Source organism: Corvus cornix, chromosome 1, assembly GCF_000738735.6.
Source record: "Corvus cornix cornix isolate S_Up_H32 chromosome 1, ASM73873v5, whole genome shotgun sequence".
Classification (NCBI taxonomy): Eukaryota; Metazoa; Chordata; class Aves; order Passeriformes; family Corvidae; genus Corvus; species Corvus cornix.
In genome coordinates, this window is record NC_046332.1 from 67,296,584 (window position 1) to 67,313,273 (window position 16,690).

The following is a 16,690-nucleotide window of genomic DNA, read 5'->3' on the forward strand; positions in this document are numbered from 1 at the left end:
ATTCCGAGAAGTTAGAGAGACGGCAGGAAAAAAAAAAAAAGGAGAAAGGCCCATCTTTAGTTTTCCTCTAAGACAAGGTTACTTATGATCACAGTTTTAAAGTCAGAACATGCAGAAATTAAGTTTTATTTAGATAATTGTATCTCTTTGAAAAGACTGAGGAAATAGAGCAGTGTATACCTAAGCATTGAAAAATGTCTCCAAAAAAGATGAAATAATTAAAGTGAAAAGGTCCAATTTGTTTGAGTACCAGCAGGACCTCAATTATAAAATTACTGTTAAAGAGTAAACTTCCCCAAGTTGAGCACAGCTCAGCAAAATCACCTGGTATTCCTAGTAACTCCTTTAAAACTGGTATGATTAATGAAAAGCAGTTGCAGGGGAGAGGAAGCAAACTATCCAAATAACAGCATTATTAAATTTGGAATGATCTTGGAAACACATAGGAAGGAAAAAAAAAACCAACAGTGTAAGAGACTGAAAGGTCTGAGAAGTGCAGCACAAGGTAAGCACACCAAACACTGAGCCTGGGTGCTCCTGCTCAGCTGGTACCTTTGGCCAACAAGGATCCTATTTCATACTTCAGATAATACACTGAATAGACATGCCCAAAAAGGCACCTGAGAACTGGGGTGTCAGTGTCATCAGCTGAGAATAAATTAAGTATTTGAAAAATCATATGCGGTTTCACAAAACAAGAGTAGCTGGCCAATCCTACATTTTGACAGTGTTTAGAAGGAGCAGGCTAACCAAGGCTGCTCCAAAATCTGTCTGGTAAAGAAATGGCTTTTTCCTGTAACATTATTATATGTCCCAACAAAAAATTCTGACTCTTATTTAAATTTTTCACCAAAATTACATTTGAAATTATGAAACCAATTTACATCCTCTCTTTCATCAATGCTCAAGCAGTACTCATTTGCTGTTAAAGTTTCAAAGAAACTACTTACCCTATAAAAACCACAGACTAAACAAAACTGAAACACAAACTAATCAATAAGCAGGTGTAGAACAGAATATCTTATTTCTCACAGCTTATTCAACCACCACACATTACTGGATCATTTGGACATTGAAAAATCTACCTTGAGCAAAGGAAACTAGATAAATATGTTTCTCTTCCAGTCTTTTAATATAAACAATATACTGAAGGGTGATACCTACTAGTTCTAAACTCTCCAGGGTACTTTTAACAGAAACTGAGTTTCTCTTAATAACTAAGTACTATTTTTCCTTTATTCAATATAAAAGTTAATTATAACACTAATACATTTTAAGATATTTGAAGTAATCTGGCACATCAAAAAGAAATCAAGATATTATTAAAAAATATTTTAATGATATTTTCCACTGTTTACAAGTTCCAATTTCTAAGTATAGTTGACAAAGTAAATTGTAAAATTGATCTACCTAGTAAATCAGAAACACATCAGTCATATTGTAATATTAAACATCTGAAAATTCAAACACAGCAAATGAACATTAACTCCACAAACTTTTCAAATATACAGGTATGCACACAGTGCATCCCCTCAAATAAAAATTTGAGTATACTCTGCATAAAGACTATTTCACCTGCTGTGCATCAGAGCACTAAGCATCGCTTACCCCACAGACAGCACTGGGAATGGAAAATGAGTAAGAACTGCAGAAACCAAACAAGATTTAAACTGATTGTTTAAATCAAGTTTTCCTGCCCACTACTTTGAAGTCAAAATGATTTAAATCAATTCACCGTCTTTAACAGTCTTTAAAGTAAAATACTGTTCAATTATGCATATTCTGAAAATGAAGACAGAGAAGGAATTGACAGGAGACTGGTTGACCACTCATTTAAGAGACAGAAGTATAACAAGGTTAAGTGGCTGGAAGCCAAATATATGGACAAATTCAGGGAAGAAATAATGCACAGAGATTAGAGTAATTATAACCACTGGAACAGCTCACCAAACACGACAGCTGATTGCCCACTGTATAAAGTTTTTTTACATTAGAAACGTCTACTCACAAAATGTTCCAGTTCCAAGAAACTGTGCACAGTTTGTGCAGGACAAGGTGATACTCTACGGATGGCATCATTTAAATTGAATTAGATGATCACAATGGTCTTCTCTGATATACAAATCAGTGAAACTACAATTTGATCCCACATTGAGGTATTATATATAATATTTCTTCTCACTTCACTAAGTCCTGCCTCCAGTGAATGTAACTTTATTCAATGTGTACACTTCCTGTGATATCTGCTTAAATGCCAACCTGTCCACCACCAACTAAGACTCTGAACATCTGTGCCTAAATTCGAACTTGTTCATCCAGGCTGAAATCCCTAAAAGTCTTTGCAACTTAGATGTTGGTTAAATGTGGCTTTGTGGCTTTGCTTCTTCTATGGCGTTTCAGTGCTGCCAAGACACTTTTAGGACAATTCCTGTACTTGACACGGCTGCCAAACCTCAAGCTTCAAAAGAGCTGCAGTATAGTCATTCAGCTTTTCAGCTGAAAACTCTATAATGTCTGACAAACACTGACTGGAATTACTGGTTTAGGTCATACCAAATGATTGCCATAGCACGTGTCTCATTTCTGTTCTCTCCTTTAAAAATTTGTTACAAATTCTTTGAGAGATAAGAATTGTAGGGTTTTTGAACTAGTTTTAACATTGTCTAACACAAGGAGAATATTTCCACTGATTATTTTCATATTTCTAATACGTAACCAATACGAAGAGACTTTTCACACTACCCTCATGTTTCTATTTTTGATATCACAGCAATATGCAAGGAGTCAGCTTGGGCATAGGAATAACCCTGGCTTGCTCTGGTCTGCTGAAAGACACTACAGCACCCCCAACAAAATGCAGGGGAACACCTCCGCCCCACCTTTCCCTCTCTCTGCCATGGAAAGCCGTGCTTTCAGGAAGGCAGCCCTGCTCAAAGGGCTCAGCAGTTAGGCACTAAACAAGTGAGAAAATAACCCTTATGCAAAGCAAGTAGCAATTTTAGCAAATATATATATACACACACACACATATATATATATATAAATGTTATCTATAAAGGCCTCTTTGGTCAGATGGCTTGAAAATACAACTGTACAAGTAGAAATGTTAAGAAAAAACAGGGGTGGGGAGTAGTTAAAGTTGCTACAGTTTTCATTAAAGGGAAGCCACTTTCAAATAATCCAGAATCCAGAAAATGTGGCTGCAAAGAAGAATTACGAAGCTTTTTAATGACAAAGTTATCAACAGAAGGGTTACAGCAAGAGGAGGAGAGCAGCATTCCTTGCCCAAAGAGAGGCCAGGCAGTGCTGCTGCCAGGAGGCAGAAGGCAGCGCAATAGCTAAACACACATGAGAACTGATGGATGGGAACATGCAGCATCAACTGCAGTCAGAATCCATCACAAGAAGAAACTTCCTTATTTTGCTCTAATTCCTCTTTTTTATTTCCTTTTTGTTTAAGGCAAGAAAAAAAGATGCCCATGAAAGCCACACAAGTGGAACTTCAGTAGTATTTGGGGGGAAGGATGGTGGGATCTGAAGGTAAAAATATCTTCCATTTCTGTTGATGAGCTTGAGGCAATGCCCTCAAGAGGACCTGCATACCAAACCACTGAGCTCCTGATGCTGCCCCTACTATAGAAAATCCCAGCCTGGCTGGGTCTACCTGCTCTCACAATATATGGGCTAAGTTAAACACCAAACAACTAAAGCCACAGCAAGAGCCCACAGAAACTGCTATGCCTTCCTCACCACCACCAAATCCTTCATGGCCTCCAGTGCTTCTCCCAGGATTTGAGCACTGCAAGTGTTCTCCCACCTATTTTTTACCAAGTACAATGTACTCATTTATGTGTGAACTAAACATCTGAGACTTCCTGGACTGGCAGCCAACAGAGAGGTTTTCTGAAGGTCTTTTGACTATGAGAATTATTCTGGTGTCATGATTTTAGTACACACTTCTGAGACAAGGATGAGCTAAGCTCTTTTTTTGGAAAAGGAAAGTATTTTATTCAAATTATCCACCAGAGCTGACTTAGGCAGGTGTCTGTGATTACTATGCATAGAGTCCAGCCTTCCACCCCTGCCTATCCCACATACTTCTTTAGCATCGCAATGCAAAGGAAATACTGTGTTCCTAAATCCAGCAACATGTGAAACCCAAAGGGGAGCACATCTCCGGCAAGCACAAAATAAATCTACTTTGGAGACTGGCTGCGACGCAAAGCAGAGAAAGTGTACTAAATCTCACTATTTTTTTCAGTTTACTATGTTTAATTGTTTGATGTGACTATTGTAAACTTTATCCCACTAACGTCACAATCAAAAATTACAAATTTACCGTCTTCTCAAGATAAGAGGTCTCCAATTAGTAATATATACTCTTTCAACAAAGACATTTTAGCCAAATGTCGATTTAGCTGAATACAGATCTCAAAAGTAAAAGTGAAAATGGCAATGCTATCAGAAATAGCAGCCTCCAAATCTGCCTCCTAACTAGATGAACTTTGCATGCTCTCACTTTCAAAAGCTCATTTTTTCCTTTCAAAATTGTGTAGGGCACTATCTATACAAAAGATCTCCTTGGCTAGACGGAAAAAGCAAAAAATCAAGTCACTTTGTAACTGTTACCAATGTATAGAAGGTGGAAAGGAATGTTTTTCTCTATTTTCTTAAGAAAAATCTTTTCATTTCCCACTTGCAATTTTCTTGCAATTGAAAGATTCTCTGAAAAAGGAACTGGAAGAGCTCCAACTACTGTCCAACACTTTAAAAGATTTTAAAGTGTCATCAATCACAGCTCTTTACATGCTCTTCTAGAGCACTGCCAACCCATACTTGAAGACTAACTCAAAACTCTTCCATGCCAGCATTAAACACTCAAAGAGAATACCCAAAAAAATCCCATTTCTGTATTATTCTGATTTTAAGTTAAGTCCTGCTCAGATTCCTATCAAATGTTACTACATAATACTCATAGTTATTATCTTCCCTTTTTTCTAGGAGGAATTGGCAGTTGATATCATTAATTCTAAATATCTCAGTGGCTACCTCAGATGACAACTTATTATTATGTCTGCTGTAACAGGTCCCCTCAATTTTTAGCAGACCATCTGAAAATGCTGGTACCATGGGGGGAAAAAAAAAAGGAATAACATCCATGGTATATAACAAAAGTTACAGGTATTCTTTGAAACTGACATAACAAATTTTTAATAATGCATATTCCAGTTAACAAACTTCAATCATTTCAACAGAAATGCTCACTGACTGGTTCTTCAAAGTTTGATTTGAAAGTATCTGAGAACACACCAGCCACTTCTGACAATTTTGGTAGTGAAAAAAAAAAAGCAAACGAAAAGTTCAGTACTTTTTTGTAAAGAGTACTTTTTTGTAAGATTTTCCCTCAGGGATCCACAGAGGGAAAATGCTGGGGGACAGACAGTTGCCTTTACCCTTGTCAATGGCAGCCTATCAAGACTTGAACAAAGTATATATGAGTTCACTCATGCCCAGGAAGGCTTCCAGAGCTCACTGACAGTATCTCCAGCTCTGCGAATGGACCTGACCTTATTTCCAGCTGGCCTGAGCTCTGTGCACACACCCTCTGCACCCATGCAGCCTACCAGCATCACTGTGCTGCTCATGCTGCTGTCAGGGACCTGTAAGGCCCCGGAACAGAGATGCAACATCACCCCCAGAAAAGCCCTTCCTGGACGAGGCAGAGAAAAAGAAATTATTTAGGCAATCAGCAGGAGGATCAGCATTACCACGCAAAACCTTGTGCTCTTTGCTGCTCTGACCACTGGACAACATCCTGCATTAATAAGGAATTAGGGTCACTGCTTACCACCTTACAGAGAGGGTAACAAAGTGCCTGTCCCAGGTGACGCATGACAAAAGCGAGACTAGAACTCGGGTCTCCCGACATGATACATCATCTGATTAATTATCCCCTTTGCAGCGCTGATGTCCAAGGTCATGCATTTGATTGTTCTATGTTTAAACAACGAGAACACGCTCGCCCCACAGCCAGGCCAGGAACAAAGCTCGGGATTTTTGAGTCCCATCATTACTCTGCTATGTAGCAAATACCGTGCCAGCCATTAGCAAAGAGCACGCCTCATTCCCGTCCTGAAGGCTGGTTCACAGAGAGGACAAAAGCTTGCTACTGCTAACCAGACATTCCTTAACTCAAGTGGTGCTGGTCTGCACTGCAATTCCAAAGGCTGTCAGTGCCAGCACTGCCAGCCACCCACAAAAGGATAAACACCACTGCACGAGGGCATTTGTTTTAAGAAACAAACAACCAAAAAAACCCTCAAATCTATGTACAAATAAACCAGATTTAAAAGAAAGCACAGACATTACTAGGATCGCATTCAGAGGGTAAGAAATGTCAATGTGTGACAGTCTTCACAGACTTTATTTAGTATCACTGAGTATCACTACTTTTAATAGTCTTTAATCATAGCATCTCCCTTGATCCTAACACACAGTTTTAGTTCCAATAAACCTTAGCTTTTGCATCCTTGTGATTTTACTGAACTTAAAAAAAAAAAAAAAATTAAAAATTAGCAAGCCAACACCTAGGTAAGTCCTACCCTTGTAGCTGTGGCTGAAGGGACTCTTCTGGCACAGGAGCTATGTGTACAGATGTTTAGTGCACAAAGAAACAGACAGTATATGGCATACAGTCCCTGAATATATATGACATGACTTTATGTATTCACTCCCAAGTTTTGTCATATATTTGAGAAATACTGGGATAGTTCATGCCACCATGCCATCCCAAAAATGCAGGCAATTACAGAAACAGCTACAGAACCAAGGCACACCATAATTTAAAGCTGTCTTCTCCAGATCAAAACACATCATTATGCAGCATAGATGCAAAAAAAAAAAAAAAAAATTATATAATAATTTGATTTTGATTTAGTCCAAAGTTTTGATAAGGCTTTCTAATTAATATGAAGAGCTATTACAATGAACTCAAGAAAGTCCACACAAGCTCAGTATTACATACAGCATGGATATACTTTTTGGCAAAGCTACGTTCATTTTCCCTCTTCTTTCTATCTCTCAGTATTATTTTAAGAGTTCTCTGTAGTCAAAAGGTAAATAGAACTAATTAAAGAACAGTCTACCTTTTTCGTGTTGTAGAACCACAGAATATTCTGACTTGGAAGGGACCTGCACGATCATTGAGTCCAACTCTTAAATGAATGGCCCATACAGTGACAGAACCCACAGCCTTGGCGTTATTAACACCATGCTCTGACCAACTGAGCTAATCTCTTATAGCTGTTGCTTGGGAGCAAACAAGAGCACAGACTTGGAACAAACTTCAAACCTATCAGTCACACCAAACTTTGCAGAAGTATGAAAAAGTTCACATATTTCAGGGCACGAAGTCTAACCAAACTTTCCGCACAGAAGAGAGATTCAAAATGCAAACACAGCACAATTAGCACTGGCGTTTATATACATATGTATTTACATATATACATACACACATATATATAAAAAAAAAAACAAAATTGACTCCACAACTATCCTCAGATTGGTCCAATTTTACCCACTTTTGCAAGAGTGCCACAAGGTCTCATCAACACTTCGATCAAGTATGTCAGCATACCTCTGTCTAGCTATAAACTAAATCATTTTGACACTGAATCATCAAATATGATTTTTGCTGTTGTTTGGGGGTTTTTTGCCTTTAGTAGCGACTTTAAAAAAAATCATTCAGTTGAAGCAAGAGGAATGTCTAAAGTTCAGTTGTTGAACATAGGGTAAGGTTACATATGACAAACAATGTTGACAGTGTCCTCAGTACTACAGTGCAAAAGCATTTTTCCTTTCTAGCGCAAGCATGAATTTAATTTAAAAAAAAAAATCTTTTTTACTGCATAGGAAAAGTAGTCATTTCACACTTTCATGTTTTGCAAGACTCAAAACTTCTCTTACAGATACAGCGCAGCACATCTTGCACAAAGGAAAGGAAAAGCCACAACCTGGCTGCTCAACACTTTATTTAACATCTCACTTTGAAATAGTATGTTTATTACATGTTTTCCTCTTAGCAGGAAAAGTGAGCATGCTTGTGTTTGCAGCTCCTCCTCTTTCAAAGACGCACAGCTGCAGCTGTAGTAAACAACCACTAGTCAGGAGCTGAGAAGGTCAAAGTCTGGGTGCTGCATCCATATCAGCTTTTCTAAAAACAAAATTTTTATTTCGGGAAATTAATTTCTTTACTCATTTTGTGGTTATGTCAAGGAAAGGCAAACCACAATCATTCTCCAAAAAAATAAATCAAGATACAGTATTTTAAAAGCCACAAGCAAGACACTTCAGTAAAAATGTTTTCATATCTCCATCTTTATTAATAAACAAATACATCATTCACTCTCTCCCATTTTACTTGATTCTAACTAAGACTTGGTCAAAACCAACCTTGTACTGATGAGACCTATCCCACAAAGCAAACAACACTTACTGAAGGAAGGAGCAAGGAGGTTGGCCACCCAGAGAAGTGGTGCCAGCAGCCGTGCACGGCTCACATAGGTCATCCAGCAGCCTGAAGCAAGGAGGCTACAGCACTCTATCTTTGGGAATGCTTGCATAAGTGGACATCATGCACCCAGCCATGAAAAAAGGCACACGACTTTCCATTGTTTTATAGACCATCCAAAATCTAAACAATGGGACAGCACAGCAGCACTGAAAACTCCACGGGAATTACATGGACCTTCTGCAACCCTCCTGTGCAGCAGAGACCTCCCCAGGCACCCAGGAAAGGCATTGCTCATTTTCCTCAAATGCATGGTCTGTATTTCTATTTAACTGTGGTGGTTACCATCACACACTGCCTTGGTCTAGGCAAAGAAGAAAATGGTCACTACCACAGGGTTCTGCAGCCCAAGCCCTTCGCTGACCCCATTCTAACGTCTCCCAGAGGAGGAGCTATTTCAGCCCCACATTTCTGCCTCCTCTCATCTGGAATGAAACTCTGCTCGTGCATGTTCAGGTCTGGCTGATCCTGACAGAAACAGCTGGCAGAGGATTCCACGATTAGCCTGTCCTGGAATCTTAAAGTTTATTTTTAAAAGTTGTTACACAGAGTCTTGTTGGGCTCTCAGGGGCCTTTCCAGAAAAGGTTTTTCTAGAAGAAAAGCAAAGAAAGGCCTGGAAATATTATCATGAACTACGGCTGGGGGAAAAAAAAAGAATTAAAAATACATCATTTCCCATCCCCCCTATTTACATGTCTAATATTGCCTCACTATCAGAAGCAGAAAACAAACAGTATCTCCCATATCCTAAACTCCTTCCCAGCCCATCCAGCATAGGTGCACTCACTCATCAAATGACCTATGGCATACATCTTTGCCAAAAAGCTATTTTCCCCACAAAAAAGGTGCTTCTCAGACTGCCCCCCTCCTCCCAGTTCCAGGCACCAGCCACAGTAAAAAAAAAAAAAAAAAAAAAAAAAAAAAAAAAAGGGTGGAAAAAAATACTAAAAGGGGAAAGAAAAAGAAATGAGAAGAGGAAAATGCCACCACTGTTGTTCTGGAGGCAGTGGGGGGGAGCGGGTGGGGGTGCTGCCCCGGGGAGGGGCGCGCATGGGTGTCACCGAGGGGGTGATGTCATCCACCAGCCTCCAGCCCGGGCACCTGCCAGCAGCAGCGAAGCAGCGGCTGCCAAAGCCTCCGGCAGCACGGGGAGGGGAAAAAAAATAAAAATACATTAGAAAAAAAAATCCGCAATGTTTCCCTTCGCTATGCGCGGTTGGTTTGTGACGATAGGTGACATGCCAGCTTGCAGACAGAGGTTTCAACTTGATTACGTCCCATTAGAAAGATATTCAAGACACTCCCCCTCCCCCAGCACGAATAATATGTTAAAAAAAAAAAAATGCAGATTCGGTTTATGCAGCCTTACGTCACTATTAAAATGCTCCTATCGCCCCATCTGTGACCTATTCAGCACAGTTACTAATCCTACGCTGCGACCACTTTGCTGTTCCTGTGCATTTCAGAGTTGTAGACCAACCAGAGAGCAGAAAATGGAGCCCATATGCCAGCGCTATATAAAGCAGCCTCGCAAAGTTGCCGCGAATTATCTACCTGCCGTGGCGAGACGAAAAGTGAAAAGCAAAAAAAACCAAAAAAGGGGTGGTGGAGGGAGGGAGAAGAGTACCATTATTTCATTATGGATCATTTAAAAAATGAACTATTTTACTGTCTTACTCAGGGGGAGGGGGGCTGCCAAGAGCTCTATACAGACCCCGATCAAGTGAACTTCTCTTCAGTGCTTCCTACCGAAACGGCTCGTACCTCCTCCCCAAGGGCATAAAACATCTTATTTCCCATGCAAGCCCGTTTGCGGGACTGAATGCCACGCCAAGATCCGGAAAAAAAAAAAAAAAAACCACAAACCACACACACAAAAAAAAAAACAAAAAAAAACCACCCACCAAAAAAAAAACCAAAAAACGCTCTCTGGACCGGAGCATCGCATCCCTGCAAACTACGGGGAGGGGAATATAAAATAACGCGTCTGGTAGCTCCTATCCGCCTCCCACAACATCCCACCACCAGCGGTGGTGCAGGATTTTGGGGGAGGCGGATAGGAGCCCACATCCCATCCCAGAGGAAATTTCATCCCAGCAGCGGAAAGCTTTCGGAGGGCTTTACAGGGTGACGCTGATGCCATGGGGTAACCCATCTCCCGCAGCCGCTCTCGGTACACGCTTTAAATGTAAATACCAGCGGTTTGCTCCCCAAGCTCCCGACTTCTGCAAGAGCGAGCATTTGTTTCAAAGAAGCTAATTATTTTTGTAGAAGGTAATACAGCACTATACTCTTTTTATTTTTTCCCCCATAGCGTGTTATAGTTCGATTTTTCCCCCAATACAGTGTTACACTCCGATTTTCCTGTCCACAGAGCGCTACACTTTGTACTTTTTTGTTATTTGTTTTTATATATTAATTGCCCAGCCCCGAATGTGCAGGGGGGCCGCCCACCCACACCCCCCCCCCTCCTCCCCCCGGGGACGGCAGCACAAAGGGCTGGGCGCTCCCAGTTCGCTGCTCATCACTCCCCACTTATCGCTTTTTTATTTTTTCCCCCGCTTTTTTACACGCCGCCACCCCCACCCCTTTTTTCCCCCTCCTAAAGCCTCAGCGGGAAAGTTGAGGGAAAAGTTCGGGCCGGCCCTTAGCACCCTACCCCGGTATCGCTGCCTCCGGGGCACCGGGAGGGATGGAGGGAGGCGGGAGGAGGGGATGGATGGAGCGGGGGAGGGAGCGGGGGAGGGAGGGCACCGCCGTTAACCCCCGGCTCGCCCCGGCGGCGCCGGGGGAAGCGGGGGGGCCGCCCTGCCCCCTCTCTTTTTCTTCAAAATTATTTAACTTCAGTATAGGAGCGATTTTTTGTTTGTTTGTTTTTTTGAATAGAGGGCCGGCTGGGACAGCAGCAGCAAAACCCACACACGTTAGCCGTTTATCCTGGTAAGAAAGGGAATCGGCACAGACCTGAGCAGAAGCGGCAGAGCAGGAGAAGAAACTGTTTCCTTCCCTAACACAGGGTCCCCGCTCTCTCTCTGTCCGCCCGCCCCGCGCTCCCCCGGCAGTGCCCCGCGCACTCGCACCTCGCACCGGCGGAGGCAGCCGGCGGCCGTCCCCGGGAAATGAATGGGGGCAGCCCGGGGAGCCGCGGCGCTCGCTCGCCGCCGACTTACCCGCGTCACATGATGAGCCCGGGCAGGGTGGGCCGGGGGTGGAGGCTCCCGGCGCCGCCTGGCCGCGCCTCGCGTGGGGCCGCCGCGACACCCCGCCGGCCGCTCAGACAAAGGGTCCGGACCGGTGTCCCCCTCCCCAGCTCCCGGCCCCTGCTCCGGCCACGGCGGGCGCCGGTGGCGTCGCTGGCATGCGGCGCGTCCCCGCCCCCACCGGCAGCCGGGCGGAGGGAGGGGAGGGAGGGAGGGGCCGCGCCCCCGCCCCGCGGCCGCCCCGGTGCGCCGCCCGCCCCGCCCCGGGGGGTGGGACGGGAACGCCCGGCCGCGCCTCCCCCTCCTGGCCCCGGCCCGGCCGCGGGGAGGGGCAGGGCAGCGGGGCGCCGTGGGGAGGGGCCGGGCGGGGCCGGCAGCGGGGGCGCGGGGGCGCCGGGGGAGGCCCGGGGCGGGGGGTGCCGAGGGCGGGGCGGGGTAAGGAGGCACCGGGGGAAGCTCAGCAGGGTGCGGGGCCGTCGGGGAGCCCGTGGGGAACTCGGGTCTGTGGGAAAGCCGAGGGGACGCTGAGGGGGGCGAGGCGGTGGGACGCCTCCGGAGGACAAGGCGGTGGGGAGCTGAGGGGAGCCCCGAGGGGACGACACGGGGCGGTAGCAGCGCTGAAGGGGCCCCGGCGGCACACGCGGTCACGGCACTGAGGGGCATCCCGGCGGAAAGGACACACTGGGCGATGTGGCCGCCCCAGGGCCGCGCCGCCGGAGGGTCTGGCCGGGCCCGGCCCCCGCAGTTACCTGGGGCTGAGCGCTGCAAACATTTCCCTTCGCTTTTAATTTGTTTCCTTCGCACAGCTAGACTGCGGCTCGTGAGAAGTATGCGGGGCGTGGGGTTGTGGTTGGTTTTTTTTTTTTTTTGGTCAGCGCTTGTAAGCCGGAGTCGCGCCCCTGCAAACTGAGAACTTCCTTTTTGGGGAAGATTTTTCTCACGTAAGGGCTGCAGATACTGGGTTGTATAAAGGTTTTATGAACAACATACAAAGGACAGATTCCATAATCTTAAAGTTTGTTTAAAACAAAGTCTTTGTTACATTAATGTTTTAAAAGAACTTTCAGAATCTTAGGAAACAAAAATATAAACCTTAAGAGTCATCATTAAACCTTAAGATGCAAATCTATATTTCTTTTCAAAAGCATTTTTACACGTGTTTAGACAGGGAAACATTTTGGTGGAAAGATCCTGGTCCATGCCTGGGCGGTATTGGAGCTATTAAGCTGGCCTGACAGGTTACCTAGGGATTCTCTTGCCTTGGAGAGCCTTTTGTTAATGTAAAGCTGATGTGGCTGTTTTCTGCTTCCTCCCGTGTGGTTCGTGTTGCATGAAGTAAACACGGTGTGGCCAGAGTGCAGGTGAGCTTTGACCAGCCCTGCCTGCTCAGATGGTTTCTGGGCAATGGTCGGGGGCCATTCAATTTAAGGAAGCTTAGTAGCCTTGTGAATAATCAGGGTGCTGTGCTAGCCCCTGGCAGAAGCCATGGTCAGAGCAGATAGAAAATGGCAAGTTCTTTGAGTCCCACCCCTCATTCCCTCAAATTCACTGTCAGCTCAACAGTTCCTGAGAGTCCCAGTCATAACAATTACTGGATAAATAAGAAGCAAAAAGAGGGATGATCCCGTGTCTAGGAAGTTGGCCTGTCACGTGAGGGTGTTTGTAAATGCCCATACAGCTTGTGTATTTACACAGAAAGCCAGGCAGAGCGCAGGTAAATAATTACTGCTAAAACGCTATTACTTTCAGTAAATACAAACTAATATTTGCTGCTCAGCACGATATTTACTGAGGAAGGCAGAAGAACCAGAACCAGTGTTTGTTCCCATAGAGGATTTCATGCCAGCTGCCAGAAATACATCTACTCATCACTTTCCCTGTAATGGTCCTCTGCCACCTCTTGGCATAAATGGTTTGGGTAACATAACCCTTCACTATTTGTCCCTGCATCTTACCTCTATTTCCACAAGGAAAAAAAAAGAATAGTAAATAAATGTTTAAATGGCTATAAAACAGAAATATATGTCTCCACAAGCCATGAAGGAGATTAGGCGTGATTTGCTATTGTAATGTTGCCTCTGGTGTAATAATTTCCTTTGGAGAAAAGTGAGCATAGAGTTAAAATACAGTCTAATGACCCAGGCAACATATATCCTTGTGCTAGTAGTTTAGATCAGAACCAGCTCTAGCTACTCTGAGTAAGTTACATATGTGATTCATTAGATTTCACCCAAGTCAAAAGTTAACATTGTAACACTTGTTTTAAAAGATAAAATATGCAATCCCGTAGGAATCAGGCTACTATAGAAGACAGCTGGAAACATTCCCTGGACAGATGCACAGCTTATATTCAGATTTATCAATAAAAAAACACGAGTATTAACAACATTCATCCTTCTTAACCACTTGGAACAGGGAGCGCTGAGTGTTCTGCAGAGGAAAACTGGTTTCTACCTACCGAGGTTAAAGGATTAATGAATACTTGGCACATGAAAAATGAATAGTGATAGCAAGAAGAAGATTGCATGTAGACAGTGTGATAAGGTGCATAACAGAGAAACATCACATTGCACACATTGCTATGCCCTGAGAAAAAGACAAAGCTCATTTCCATTGAATTTCAGATAAAATATTTTAAAACATCAATATTTATTTAGTCACACTTAGAAATATTTTATTCATTTATAGAATATATCTAAAGAAATCATCTACATGAGAGGTTGGCTGACTGACATTGGGTGATAAAATTTGTTCTTCGTGAGCTTCATTATGTGCTATGTTGGCTGTTTACATGGTCTATTGCCTGCTACTAAAAACTATTACCCATATACATGAATTTGCAGGGCAGTATCTAAAGCAAAAAAATATGTAGCTACATTTGCAAGAGGAATGTATTACGTGATTATATATCAATAGATTGATACAGAAGTAGGGATATTACACATTAGCATTTGATGTATAACGCAGATTTATAGAGAAATGTAGTTCTCAATCACATGCTTTTATGGAAAACCTGTCCTACTAAATCACCATCTTGGCTCACTCCATACACCTGACCCCTCTGTTTCCAGTCTCATCTAGCTTAACAAAGCTGAGCATACATCGTCTGTTTGAAAATGTTCCGGCTTACATTTTAACACAGAAATACTTTGAAAGCATTTAGTATTTCTCAAGATTTAGAAAGTTATTTTTTTCTTTTTTTTTCCTTGAAAGAAGAAACTTTAATTATATTTCCTCTGAATTAACGGGACTTTTCAGCATGCCATTTTTTCAGAAACACAGTCCTAAATTTTGAAACAGGAAGCTGAACAGTCTATTGCTATATATTATTCTAAAATTAGAAAATCATACTTTTGAAGCCAGGAGAACAATCAGCCCACTGGCCATTTTTGGTTTCTTGTTCTTTCTAAAGCTTGACAAGTGTGTTTACATATGATTTTAGACTTTTTCCATAGTTCTTCTCCTATTCTGCCCTATTACCTACAGAGCAGTACTACTGAATCACTTTTATTGAGTCCCACCACTTACAATATGAGATGGCTCTTTCCAGTCTTCCTGTAGCTGTTCTTCCCCTAGTGGAGTTTCCTAAAACCTATCAAAAACAAGGTACTATAAAATCTCCCCTTAATGTCCTCACCCTCTCATCTCTCCTGAATTTGTTCTCCACTGATACAAAATTTTCTTCATTGTCTTGGTTTATAATTTTGTCTTAGGTCCTAATCCATATGCAAATAAATAATACTCTTCAAAGCAATTTAGCAGTTTAGCAACTTCTACCTTTAACTTAAGCATGCATTAAGTGGTTATTTATTAATAACCAATCATTTTTCAAAATAGGGAATGCCACCACCAGCAGAGAGCACACTGGAACCTCAGAATAAAAGAAAACAGAAAATCAATAACATATTTTAACAATGTGTGCCTGAAACATATAAAAATACATCTGAAATACATCAGTAATGTGCTTAATATTCAGAGATTTTGTAATTTAAATTAACACCAGTTATAAAAAAAAATCACTTAAGTTACCTATTGTTTATTCCATTTCAGATTGAGTTCAATTTTCTAATTCAAACAAACAACACACACACAGAAAAAAAAAACAACCTTACTACCCAAACCAAAACCTAAATGCATTTTTATTTGGGATGCGTGGTTAGACAAAAGCTTTAACAAATTACACAATGCATTTTTGAAGACAGATTGTGTTCATTTGCTGAACTTAGAGAAACCTTTGGGTTGACAGATAATCAATTCAAATACCTACAGTTGAGGGATTGTATTACTAATTCCTTTCACAAGCCTTCCCTTTTGGATAGAGGCAAATAAACGTGTTTTCTTTGCCAAGGAATTGACCACATCAGCAGATACAGCCTTTCAGGTATGGTTGCTGTCTTGCAATCCAGCCTGTGATCATCTGCCAAGTGCTCTCTCCACTCTTTCTCCATTCAAACTGGTGTTAAGCTCAACATGAATATGTGGACCTTGCCTCTTTATCTGACAGGTGCCATCAAGCGTGAGAGCACAGACTCTTTTGGGCCAGGCCATCAACTTCTGTTTCTTTGAATGTACTTATGAAATGTTTCAACATACATGGCACTCTGCCATCAAATGCTAAGCTTTACAGTCAACTTCTAGGTGGCCATTAACCAAAACAGTCAATCTAAAACATGGAAGTACAGCTATCAAGCATCACAGTTGTATTCATGGGACTCGCTTAGACATCAGCAGTACTATTCTGCGGGTGTGAACACTGGAGCTTTTGGACACCATGTTTGTATTTTTTTCTGTATTTCATATAAACTAATTGTTTGTTCTTAAACAGGCTATCAGGAAACCTTCCCTTCAGCCCACTCTCATTAAACCCCCCCCCAAAATACACAACCTAGCTCAGTGCATAAATGGCAGTCTTAGTGTACG

The 16,690-nt window shown here is 42.4% G+C and overlaps 1 protein-coding gene across 4 annotated transcripts in view; it reads right to left on the reverse strand.

The window, feature by feature from the left end:
* Positions 1-11,820, reverse strand: part of KLF12 (Kruppel like factor 12) — a 236,074-nt gene extending 224,254 nt beyond the window's left edge. For 3 of the 4 annotated variants that reach the window (XM_039548681.1, XM_039548631.1, XM_039548400.1), the window contains exon 1: positions 11,741-11,820. The gene's annotated coding sequence lies outside the window, so the exon portion shown is untranslated. Of the gene's footprint in view, positions 1-11,534; positions 11,688-11,740 lie in introns of those variants that run through there. The other variant, XM_039548559.1, reaches the window with a different exon arrangement.
* Positions 11,821-16,690: the final 4,870 nt, after the last annotated feature.